Source organism: Tympanuchus pallidicinctus, unplaced genomic scaffold (assembly GCF_026119805.1).
Source record: "Tympanuchus pallidicinctus isolate F22 unplaced genomic scaffold, pur_lepc_1.0 scaffold25, whole genome shotgun sequence".
In the NCBI taxonomy this organism is placed as follows: domain Eukaryota; kingdom Metazoa; phylum Chordata; class Aves; order Galliformes; family Phasianidae; genus Tympanuchus; species Tympanuchus pallidicinctus.
Genome location: NW_026294742.1, coordinates 2,561,694 through 2,574,618, shown reverse-complemented (window position 1 = coordinate 2,574,618; position 12,925 = coordinate 2,561,694).

The window sequence follows — 12,925 nt, the reverse complement described above, 5'->3', positions numbered from 1 at the left end:
ATGTCTTTTCTCAAGGAACAAATAGTATAAGCAAGCTGGTATTTAACAGGAGAAGCTGTTAATACCTTCAATTACAACAGCATTTCATTATCCCATTAAATTCATTACGGGAATACATTAACACTGACTCCTTGCCAGAACACTGACAACTTCCTATTGCTCCCAGAGCTGAAGAAATAATGTGCTGTGTCGCATTAGGAACCTGGTGTGTCACAGCTCCTCATTGTTCACTATTCTTTGCTTTAGTTACCCAGCCATTGCTTACCTGAAAAAATTAACTGCCTCTGCTGGAAGGACAATGCAGGGTCTGACATCCTGTGCTTTGCCCTGCGTTGTTGTCTGCTCGTGAATAAGGAGCGCATTTGTGTATAGGCAGTGTGACCCCCATTGCTTCTGGTGCTGTGGTGGAGAGTCTCAGAGCATCCTCAGAGTTAATTTTCCTCTGATTTAGCCCATGGTCCCATTTGCATGGGGATAAATCGCTGCTCTGTCAATGATTTTTCAGCCTACCTAACCAGTCTTCTTAGGAAAATCACTTCTTAGAGTGTTTTGAAACAGGACAATCATCAGCCATTACAGACTGTCTTTTCTATTCAAGCCTTTGGAGGTGATTTATATTCCGAGGCAGCAGCATGCTCTCCTTTGAGGGGTCTGGTAAAAGAAGGTCCCCAAAAAGGCCCTTTTCTTTCCTGAATGCAGAAAGCCGTGTACCCCAAATCCACGTGCCAGGCAAAGCAGCTGCAGCACCGCTCAGATCAGGGATGGGCTCGTGTCTCTTCTGTGCTCAAGCAGATGCTGCCTCGAGATCCAGTTATAACCAAATGGCCTTGTTACACTCGTACACATCCATCTCCTGCACTGAGAACAATAGCAATGGAAGTTATTATATGAGGTGCATATCTGGAAACGGATCATTTGTAAATAAATGCTTCTGAAGGAGCTTATCAAGGCAAAAACAGCCAGAAAGGTTTTGACCTTTAAGCAGAAACATGAATTTAGATGTAAGAAAGGTCTCCTACAATGCATTCTCCAGTTCTAAATGTTCTTCTTAACATCTGAGGAACAGAGATGTTAGCATGCTTATGAAATTGATTCATCTTAGTAAGAGGAGTTTCTAAATCACACAGAACATTCTCAAAAGGAAGACTTTTTCTTGCCAGCCTAGGTAGAAGTTGCCCCGTTTTCATGATGTACTTTACAGCTTCTGGTAAGGGTTGCTGGGGTCGTCTGTTTTGATCCTTAGTAAAGCACTTCTCTCTTCCTGAAGACAGCTCTTCTTAACTGTAAATGTTTGGGAAGTCTTTTCTCTAGGAGTGTTATTTCTGCGTCTGAGTTGTCTTGTTTTTAAGAGGGCAGTCATGCAATTGTTTCCTTCTGACCCAAAGTCTCTTGTGCTATCATTAGTCCCATGCAGTGCATTTACAGTGTGCAATTAAAGGCCTCAGGAAAGAATTCTGCATAGGGTGCAACTGCTGATGACAATGCTGCTTTCACACTATAACACAAAAGGCAGTAGGGTATTTAGCTCCAACAAGGTGTACATAAAACAGAGCTGCGGATGCTGTGTGAAAGCAATAGCAATAGGCATGGCTTATTGTAGAAACCAGTGGTGTGCTCCCTCTTCTGTGATAGATTCTTGCACAGATCCCATCCCTTGAAGAGATTCGTCCATGCCCAAGCGATGGTAATTTGGCCCTGGATTGCTCAGTGCTCATGTCATGCTGCTCTTCAATTGTCTCCCTTAGGGATGGTTTCGGCTTTCTGAGAGCTTTGCTGGGAGCTGGACAAGCCTTGGCCCTGGGTTCACTGGAGAGAGATGGATGGGACATGGCTCAGTTCCTGAGGAAGAAAAGGGTGTTTCTCCTCTGAGGCTTTTTCTAGGGTTTCCTGGGGTTGCATGGCAAACTGGAGGACGATGCAGAACACAACAGTTACTGACAGTAGTGGATGGAGAGGGCCTCACTTCTGCTCCTGAGGACTCTCCAAAGCTGTGTTTCTCATGCCCCAGATACCTTCAGTACCTTCCCTTCCCATTTGCATGAGGACAGGCTGTTCACACCACCTGCCCCAGCAGTGAGATGCAGAGCTGGAGTTCCCAGACCATTTCTACACCACTTCCAGCTCTGAGAATCTCCTTGTTCCTTTCCATGCCCCTGACAGACTGTTTCTACTGCCAGACATCAACTCTCTTTATTTACAGCAGCACGAAGCCACCAGCTGAGCTGAAACCAGCGTACTGCCTTGGCCATTTATTCCCTTCCTCGATTTATTCCCTGTATCATCTGCCTCACCCCTGTGTCAGCTCCTTTCTGCCCAGATATGCTCAGAGTGGGCAGAGCAAGGCACGCTCTGCCAGCTGCTAGCAGGGATACTCTGCTCCCAGAGGCTGATGCTTGTGTTGGTTTTGAATGGCATTAAGAAAAGCCATGATGGCAAGAAACATCACAATGAACCCAGCAGTGTGAAAGATGTTTTCCAGAGACATGATCACGTTTTCCTTATTCAGCTGGTGTTTCCCCACTGCGTTCTCACCTTCTGGGTATTTGTTAGAGGGGTGCTGCTGGGGCATTTGTTATAACTTCACAGCTCATTGCTGCAGTGCCTGTCACTGGTAATTGCTCCATCAAGGCGTGACAACACTTGGATCTATTTCTCTACCGAGTATCTCTCCTCCCTGCACTGTGCTATGGCTGTGTGGCTGGGGTGGATTTGGGATGGCTGCTCTAAGTCTGGGCTCTGGTGCAGAATGCGGGTAACTGGGCAAGCAGCCTGGGGTGAGCTACCAGCTAAAATGGAGGTTCCTAACATGCTAGAAGAAAGGACACCTGCCCAGAGCAGCAGAGCAGCTGTGACCATTTCCAGTGGAACCATGGAGTCCCAAGAAGTGGATGAGTGAGTACTGGGGGACACGTGCAGCTGGGAAGGGGCTGGTGCCTGATCATGTGTGATGGTTGCTGGGGGGAAGGTTCCAAGTGGGGAAGGCTGTGAGTGTGTGCACCCCATGCGTTGGAGGGGATGTGGGTGCGATGACAGCCACATTCCATGGTGCATAAGGTATCTGGAAATAGGCAGAAGGTAAGATTGATGCTGCACGGTCTGCGGTGTAAATGTAAGCCATTGCCTTGTTCTAATTGGGGTGCTGGGAACATCTCGGCAGTTCTGAGACAGTTCTGCAGTTCTGTGTAAATGCCTCATCAAAGTGGTAATGCATTCTAATTATTAGCAGAGCACTGGCTGCCTCATGAACCTGTAATATTTTGTGGCATTGACGTTACAATGAAAATGTATGAATAATAATTTTTCATTTAAATTACTAGCTGTATGATCATTTTTTTGTAGTATTATGAGGTTTGGGGTAACTACTCCATAAATATGTAAATAACTTGTGATATTGATGTATTAGGTAATTGCAGGAGGATGCAACTTGTGATCCAGATTAGCTGAGAGCAAAAGTATCCCCAGGACTCTGTTTTGTTTGGCAGGTGGTGGTGAACGCTGGTTCTTGCATTTGCTCCTCAGTGTCTCAGGTGTGCCCACTGGATGACACCTGGGATGCTTTCTGCCTGGCTGCAGTTTCTGTGCCTAGTATCCCACCTGAGCTGGCACAGGTATCAGCCAGTGGGCAGCTGCCTGTGCAGGACTCCATAGAGGGCAAGGGATGGGGATGCTCCCAGGCACTCTGTGTTTGCAGTGAGACATGGTCCATGGCACAGCCCAGGCAAAACATTTATTTATTTGTTCCTCTTAAGTTATTTTTGAATCTGTATCTGCTTCAGAAGAAGGTGTTCAGTATGAAAAGTTTATATTTCCATCAGATCTTTTCCAACTGGGTTTGAGCTTGTAATCCTCACTAAGTAAGCTGGTCCTGACTCTGCTGGGGCCAGACTGGTCCTGTATGCACACCTGGGTGTGAAGGACTGGGTGCTGGTCCAGTGAGACTAGGCATAGGCCATGCTCTCTGTGCCTCCTGCTGTCATCTCCGTGGGGATAACGCAACAACCAGAGCAGCCAAGGTACTGGGGAATCTACAAGGACACGATCAGATGTCAATGCTCGTCTTGGTCCTTCTCCATTGATTACAGCAGGCTCCTGACTCCTTCCTCACCTCTGTGGTCCACCACTGCCACCACTTAGACCAAGCAGAGTGTCTCCAGGATATGCTTGCAGGGTCCCCTAGGGCAGAATGTTGCAGCATTGTCTGTGTTGCCATAAGATGTATATTATTGCATTTCGAGTTGTTCTGCACCCCTCAGAGTTCGTTTGCATCAGCATGACTTTGGGCTTCTTGATGGCATGGGAAAGCTGGAATGCCCCAAAGCCAGGGAAGGACACTGGGAGCATGAAGTGTCCTTTTTCACCACTTGGAGTGGGAAATGTCCCTGTCTGGTCTTGTGGGAAGAGAGAAAATGTGATGTTGTGAGTCAATTTTTCCATTGGAAATACTAGAGCAACTTGAGAACTAACTAAAACATGAAGGAGAGCAGTTTGTCCACGCCAAGAAGAGGTGAAAACAGAAGCACTTCTATTAGAAGAATGATATTTCTGGAAGAAAGCAGCATGAGTGCAATCTCCTGGAGAGACTGGGGTCACTGTGGGAGTGGGGAGAGAAATGTTTGCGGGGTGCTGATGGCCCAATGCCAGGAGGGAACGATTATGAGATGCCCTTCGTTACCAGCACTGTGCTGTGGTCGCCTTTGGGAGCCTGCAGTTTACTGTGATGCCTACGTTAAGAGCATCCTGGTGGGGCTCGAATTGCACAGGGCCCACTTAAACCTCACCTTCAGCTGACTGTACTCAGTGTTGCACCTCTGTGCACACACAAGGACGCATTCATACAGCTCATGTCATTTGCACAGGTGCCAGAGCAGCCCTAGGTGACTGCTGGGTGACCTGCAATGCTTTCAGGAAGCCTTATTTTGCTCAGCTGGGATTGATAGCCCTGCTCCTTAGCTGCCTGCAAGAAGGGCAGAGATCAGTAGGTTTTGCTTATCTCAGTGTCTGCTGCAACATGCATGTGCACTACATCATCTACTCAGTGATCCTCATGGGTCTGTCTGAAATCAGGATATTCTATGATTCTATGATTCTACGACTGCTTCCAAGCCCTGCCTTGTGCCCTGTGAACACATCTGCATGTGGATCCAATGGGACACAGTGGGGATCAGGACAGCCATCTCACACAGATACACGCAAGACGAGACTGCCATTCTCCACCTCAGAATGGAGAGTGGGGGCTCGGGCTTGAATACAGCACTGTCTGGTTGCAACAACACGGTGGAAACACTAATGGCAGGGAGAAGACTGAGTTTCTGCTTTCTTTTTCCACAGAGGATTGTGGCCTGTCCCTTAGATGGTCGCTGTGGGGCAGACCATCCCCTCCTGCCACAGCCATCCCCAGGCTCCTGGCTGGGCTCTGCATGGCGCTGGGCCGGCAGCGGGCCTGGCAGGGCTGCAGGCGAGGAGTAGCACCAGCAAATGAATCCCTAGGGATTAATTATTTATCCCTGACCGATCCAAAGGGGTTTCAAACGTCCCTGCGAAGTGCCGAGTGCTACCTGCTGTCACCTCCCTGCTCTGGGAGGTCTATGGCTGTGGGCTGTCCACGCACGGCCTGCCCGCGCTGCCCCAGCCCCTCCTTCCCACCCTTCCAGAAAGGGACTCATTTTCCTTCCCCTCCTCGCGAGCTCTGTAAGCATTTCTGAGTGTGACTGGAAACGCAATGGGGCTGGGAGAGGGAATCCCAGCACCACAGCCTCCAGAGAGGGAATATTTGATGAGGCCGAGTTCAGAGAAGAAAGAGCGGAGCCTGTTGCCATCACAGATACTGCAGCACAGATGCCACAGAAGAAAGAAGTCGGGCTTTGTAAAGAGCCTTTGTATTATTTCCTGCCTCTCCAGTTTCACTGAAGTGAAAATGAAGCTTTTTTTTTCTTTTCTTTTCTTTTTTCTTTTTTTAAGAGTGGGGGGAAGAAAAGAAGTAAGAAATGAAGATGAGCAACTTTTCTTTCTGCTGAAAGTATGGTGCTAGGCTTCAGCTCTTCCCTGAGCTCATCTGCCAAAAGCAGGCTCCTCGTGGGCTGCCTAGGCTTCCATGCAGAATATATTTCCTTTAGCAGACCCCAGCGAGCCACTTTTTCCACCAGATATATCTTCTGGGTTGGCGGAGGGACGGGCTGCTCAGCCTGGGGGATCCAGCACGAGTGGCTGCGGATGAAGGACGAGCTGAGTGCCATCCATCACAGGCTCTGCAGGGCCAGGGAAGACTCTCTGGCTGTTTGTCAGCCTGCCCCACCACATTTTAGCAGGTGGCATCCTCCTTCCCTTAATTATTGTCATTATTATTACTAGCTTTCTCCCGACGTAACTGGGTCCAAAATCTCCGTGGTGCCCACAGCTCAGCTACTCTCTGCAATGACAACGTTCCAAGTCTGAGCTTTTCTTCCCTTTGCAAACATTACTGATGAATGAAGTGCTCTGTTCTTCCATTTGTTTTACTTCTTCCAGCGCAGGATGGCTCCAGCTTCATGTAGAGAAGGGAAGAGCAGGAGGAGGGGGGGAGGGAGCACAACACATCAGGGGGGCTGGACATGCCTCCAGACTTCTGCTCCCAGGGGACTGCCTGAATGAATGGCTCATGATCTGCTCCATTATCCTTGGTAATCTGCCAATTGTCTCTTTAAACCCTTGCACCTGCACGTTGATGTCTGTAAAACGTTCTCATTGCTTTTTTTTAACTGGAGTTTGCCAGCGGGAGCTACGGGAGGGACCTCACTTGGTTGATGTGTTCTGTAATGAAGAAAAGCCTGTGGCCTCATGTTGGGTGGATCTGTGTCTCTCACTGGGTAAGTCCTCGTCCTCCGGGTACAACATGCTCCCACTCTTACCTCAAATGCTTAGGTTGAAGCGTTTCCTGTGGCAGGAGATTTCTTCGAGCACAGCCAGTGTGGCACAGAGGTGGGGTGCAACTGCCTGAGTGGTGGTGCTCTGACTTGCAAGCAACACAGGACTTGAAAATAACTCCAGAGTCTGAGTCAGACTCACTGCAACTCATAGGGTCGTGAGATCAAAGGTTGTTTGTGAAGGGCGTTGGAGAGAGAGCTGTAAAATCCTGTAGACATCGTGCACTTCTACAAGCTGTCCTCGCGCCCCAGGTGAAGTTGAGGTGTGCAGGGAGCAGAAATGAAGTAGCCCACCCGCTATATGGACAGTATGTGGTAGTCTGCAGTCGAATTCAGAATTCAGGATTTCTCTGAGAAAGCTGTGCAGGGTGAGCAAGTCCTGCCCATTTCCTTCCTAGCCTGCGTCTTTCTTTGCTGTTTGCCATGCCTGTGGCTTTTGAAAGGTCTTCAGAGAAATGAGGCTGTGAGTATCGGAGCTCTCGTCCCTACTCAGACAGTCTGACTCTGAGACACTTCCCTACGAATATTCTGTGTCGTAAAAATAATGGGCATGTAAATTAAATGGTCCTGAAGGTATTTGGTAGAATACTAATAGGGAACTGGCTGGCAGGGAACCATCCTCCTTGTCAGCTAATCAGAGGCAGAGGTGAGCTGAAATTAACTGCTCTCCAACACCTTGTGGGCAGGCAGTGGGGCAAGGTCACCAGCACCTTTAGGGAGCTGGAGGTGCGTGGTGCTTTTTCCCCATTGCCACAGCAGAATCTGCTCCCTTTCAGTACTCCCAGTCTGCCCTGCCCATAGCCTTCAAGCAGGACAAGAGCTGCTGCCAGATTTGAAGTCACGTTATAAATAACATTGGGTCATAGGCACGGGGCACTTAGCATGCTCTGTGGACCACTTTTCCCTGGCATGCTTCTTTTCCATTCTTATTGCAGCTCTTTCCATTTGGTTAGCAGCTTAACAATAAGGCCGGAAGAATAGAGGGGTTACCAGACAGCTCTTTAACCAGAAACAATCACAGTCCTTCCAGAGGAAGTTTTTTTTCAGCAGAATGGTTGTAAGTTTTGCCTGGTGATTCCCTAACACCGAGTTCCGTTCCCATCATGTTGATGGATGAAGAATAACTCAAGGTTCTGGTCAGGGCTGTGAATGCTGCTCCTTTTGTAGCTGAACTCACTCAGGTCCCAAGCGTTGGCTCAGAAGGAACAAAATTGACCTTATTCTGTGCAGAATGGCTGTGCAGCAAATGCATGCTTGTGCTGCCTGGGCACAGCATGCACAGAGTATCCTGGGAACTGCAAAGTGAGGCACTTAGTTTTGGGAAAAGCCAGAACTGGAGACAAAAAGCATGTATATAAAATAACTCCTAATATGCTGCTGTCCAGATCAGAGCATCTCCTACCCAATTGTGCATGGATGTGAAAGGAATTTTAGCAGTGTTGGGTGAAGGCATGGTGCCAGGGCTCATCTGAGTATGTGGGATCTGCACTCTGGTCCATTGCTCTATAGAGCTGGTGTTACACACACAAGCTCTGAGTTTGCTGCCCAAGATTATTTATTTTATGGCAATTTCACAACATACAGGCAAACTCACCTGTAGAATGAGCATCTCCAGCACCACATTACTGTTCGTCTGTGGAAAGCTGGGTAGATTAATACAGAAGCTGACATTGGGTGATAAGCTGGGAGGAGAATATTGAATTAGGAAAAAAAAATATCCACTTTCCTTGTGGTTGTGCACGAAATAGAGGAGCAGCTGCAATTGTGTGCAGCCATAGCAGTAGGTCTGCCTCTCCTTGGGTCAAACAAGCCATTCCCTGAGTCTGCTGCTAGCCTTGGAATTCAGCATCAATGAGATCTCAGCACTTCTCTAAGGTTAAGCACAGGGGCATACAAGAGGGAATCAGAAATCCTGCAGCATTATATCACAGGCACATTGCAATTTATTGGACGTACAGAGGCTCTTGTTTCTTGCCTCTCTGTTGCAAGCCAAGGGTGAGAAAAGCATCCCCACAACAAGGATGCTCTCTGCCAGCCTCCAGGAACCCTGAGGAAGTGTGGGAAGCCTTATCTGAAGAAACAGATAAAGGTTTAAAATTGAACTGAACATAAAATTCTGGGGAGAGTCGTCATGTCAGCGGTATTTTATTGTGGCATCTTTCTTTCTATTGAATACATTGCTATTGTTTAATATCAATCACATTGATGAGTACACATTTTATATATATTTATGCAAAATTTCAGTTTCTGCTTTTGTTTGCTTGCATATTAGAAACAGCATCATGCTCATTTCCAGTAGCAGCCTTGCTTTATCTTGTGGGAGAGATGTCACTTGTTTGACACATTTTTATGGGAATCACTTTCTCAGTAAAAATATTGGTAAAGCTTTATTCTCATATCCTATCCATTTCAGTATGGTGCAGTCATAAAGCAATGTAGAGAGGAGAGCCTCACCATGATACTGCATTGGCAAGCACATTCCATAGCACAAACTTCCTGAGATCAGGAAGAGGAGAGAACTACCAGAGCAGAAGAAAAAGGGAAGAGGGGTGAGGGAAGCAAGAAGAGCATGGTGAAAGGGAATAAGGATAAATAGTAAGTCTTGCTCTACCAAAGGAAGGACCTCATCCTGCATTTCCTGCCACTGTGCTGAACGTGAGCGCGTGCTACAGTGGCACTCGGCTGTCTAACCAAGTGTGTTCTATCCATTCCATCAGCACACCAGTTTGAGACATTCTGTGGCTGTTGATCTGTCGCAGAGAGTGTTGCCAGTGCTATTTCTCATTGCCTTCCTGTGCAAGGCCAGGCTGAAGGAAGAAGCAGGGAGAAAGAAAGAAGGGGTGGAGGGAGCACATCATCATGGGTACCATCCCTGTGGTGGTAGTAGGGGGTCTGGAGGTGCTCAGGAAAGGTGTAGATGTGTCATGTGGGGACATGGTTGAGTGGACAAGGGCTGACTGTTGGACTGGATGATCTCAGAGGTCTTCTCCATCGTTGTGTAGGGAACCTGCTTTGGCAGGGGGGTTGGACTCGATGGTCTCTGGAGGTCCCTTCCAACCCCTACAATTCTGTGATTCTGTTAATGATTCTATGAAAATGCTTCACCTTGGTGCTTCTCCAGGAATTGTAGTTTCCCCTGGGAGCAGATGATCTGTCACAAGGGTGAGTTCTGCTGGGTGTCCCATAGGCTGCTGCATGCCAGATACGAGTCCTTGTCCTGAAGCAGCTTAGCTGTGGTTTCAGCTCCAGGAGGGGCAGGCAAGAAAGACACTTTTGGTCCCTGGGAGCTGCAGTTCATGCCTATTCATTAGCAAGGCTCCTAACAGAATAGTGATCATGATTTTAGTGTGATTAGTGAGACATGGAGATACATTTGTTAACCGCTTTTACAGTAATGCCAGGCAGAGCACAGACCGTATTAAATGTTCCAGTGCTGATGTAAGGAGATGATAATTAAGCAATAATATGCAGCCAGGGCTGTCAAAGGGTGAGAGCAGAGCACAGCAAGGCAGATGCTGCCAGGAGGCGAGTCTGGGCGAGGGAATGGATTTTTTCAGCAGCCCTTTATTTCATTGATTTGAGTGGGATGCCTAATGATGAAGCAAAACCAGGCCGTGTGTTTGTGTAATTATCAGCTCCACCTCACCTGCTGGTCCATGAAAGAGGAACATGAAGACCATAAGGTAGCAAGCTATGGGGAAATCCAAACAGACTTGAGGAAGGTGAAGCTGCTACCTGGCAAGGGCTGCCAACCGGTGCAGTTGGACATCTTGTCTTACTGCTCTTTACTGATCACTTGGCAGAGTTTGTCTTCCAAGCCAGTTTTTATCACTGTCTCTGTCATCTCACTTCACTCTGGTTCCAGTGGTTAGAGCCTTTGCAAAATCCCTTTGTAACACCATTGTTTGAAGAGATATCTCTCCTCATTTTGAGATCTGCTGTTTTTGTCCAGCGCCCAATTTACACGTTGGCTTCACCAGCATCATCTAGAACTGGTTTTAATCCAAAGCTGTAAAGCCTGATTGTGCCTGACCACTTTATCCTATCAGCACTTGTGTGTTCTCCTCTGCAAATGAGAACAGATTTATAGGGCAAGGGCTGCATTGCACAAAACCATGCTGACTGGACTTGATAATATTCCTAGCCTTTAATTCTTTATTAACTCAATCCTGTATCAGCTTTTCCTTTACTCTGCCAAGGACCAGTTTCCCTAGAGGATGCTACCTTGCAAATTAAACCTTGGCATATTAATTAATACTAAGCAATCCTCTGTTACTCTCCAGTCACCCAGTGAATTTGACACTCTTCTTCCCTGTTTGTCAGCATTCAAGAGTAATCGCTGTAAGAGCAAAACTGTTTTTATGTCAAATCTGGAGTGTGCAACCAGTGTTTCCTAAGAACCTCTCTCTTAAATGATGGCTGACACGTTTTCTTCACGCATGTGGATGCGCTACTTAATCTGCTTCTGCTGTGGGTAATACTGTGAGTTAGCAACACCCTCTGTTCAGTTGCCAATGGTGTCTTAGCAAGTGTCTGAGAAGGAGCCACTCTCCTTATCCTGCTTTTGAGCACAAGTGTGTTCCAGTGGGCTCTGCTCTGGGGCTATGGAGACCATGGCTTTCTCCATGGTCACTTCTCTTGTCCCATTTCTTTCTTCACTTGTATTGCTCCCAGAATCACTGCCCTCGAGAGATTGTACACATCTTCCTTCCACGTTCTTTATCTTTTATGTTTGTGTTTTATTTTTTTGTATTTATTTTGTTCATTACTATCTTTATTTATTCTGGTTTATTGCATTGAGCTCAATGGGATTTTTTCACCCTTTTTTTTCATCTTCCTGGCCAGCTGTGCTGTTCCTGCAGTCCCTCACATTCTCTTTTACCTTTGGCAAGCCTGTCCTTGCAGGCACAGGCAGCTGAGGTGCCACTCATAGCAGGGCCACCCATGCTCTCCTGCTGGCTGAGCTGGTCCTAGCAGTGAGCTGGGACTGAGCAATTGAAGACGATCCTCCTGGCACTGTAATTACATTGTGAAGAGTCTTGAAAGTTTCTGTTGCTGAATATTTAATACTAGAAGAGGAATAAGACCCTGAATGTGAATTTTATGATGGATATCTTGCTCGCCTGTGGATGTGCTGAGAGCCTCCACTCACCTTGCAGACACGGTGACGATGAATATTCATCCTGCTGCCTCCCGGGCTCGTCTCTTTGTGAGGCTGCCAGAACTACACGCTGGGAGCTCAGATAAGCAATGGGGCATTTAGACAGAGAGAGGGGATGTACGGAGAGTGCCTGTCAGGTGGGGATGGTGTAGTAATTGAGAGCATCTCGTTTCAGGTCAGCTTCCTCGGTGTGTGTCTGCAGCCCAGGACAGAGCAGGGCCAGCTTCTATCTTGCTTCCAGAAGCAGGGGGGCTGTGCAGGCTGTAGCATGTGCTAACTGAGTGCAGTAGGGCATTCAGCTTCATGCTCAGCCCACACTGAATACGGATGGTCTGTGGTCTGTTTAGAGTGTAGCTTGGTCCCAGGGGAGCATCACAATTAGCCAATGTGGCATTCACACATCCTTTGGTTTTGCAACCAGAGGTGTAGATACATACACTCAAGGCAGGGTTGGTTAACACCGTTGTCTCCTCTTTTAGTGGATTCCTCACCAGAACCACCATGGCTTTGTTCCACAGCAGCTCCTAAGGTTGCAAAATTGCTTTGCATCTACTTCCTCACGGAAACCAAACCCTTGGGCTGTATTTGCATGCTTGGGACTGGAATGTGGGGCTGGTGTGAACACTTATAAGTGCTGGTGCCAACTCCTTCTGGGCCTGGTTCCATACAATCTGGACAGCCTGGGGAACTGACAGAGCTTTGTGAATTATATATGTGTTCCTGGTTTTAGCCCTCTTGTCTGTTATTCCTATTTCCAGCCAGGGGAAAAACCAAGATACATTCTTACTCTGAAGGAGATGAGAGAGCTTTGCAGGTGACTTTGAAGGCAACTGTGGCTTTGTTTCTGTGGGTACCAGCATCTTCC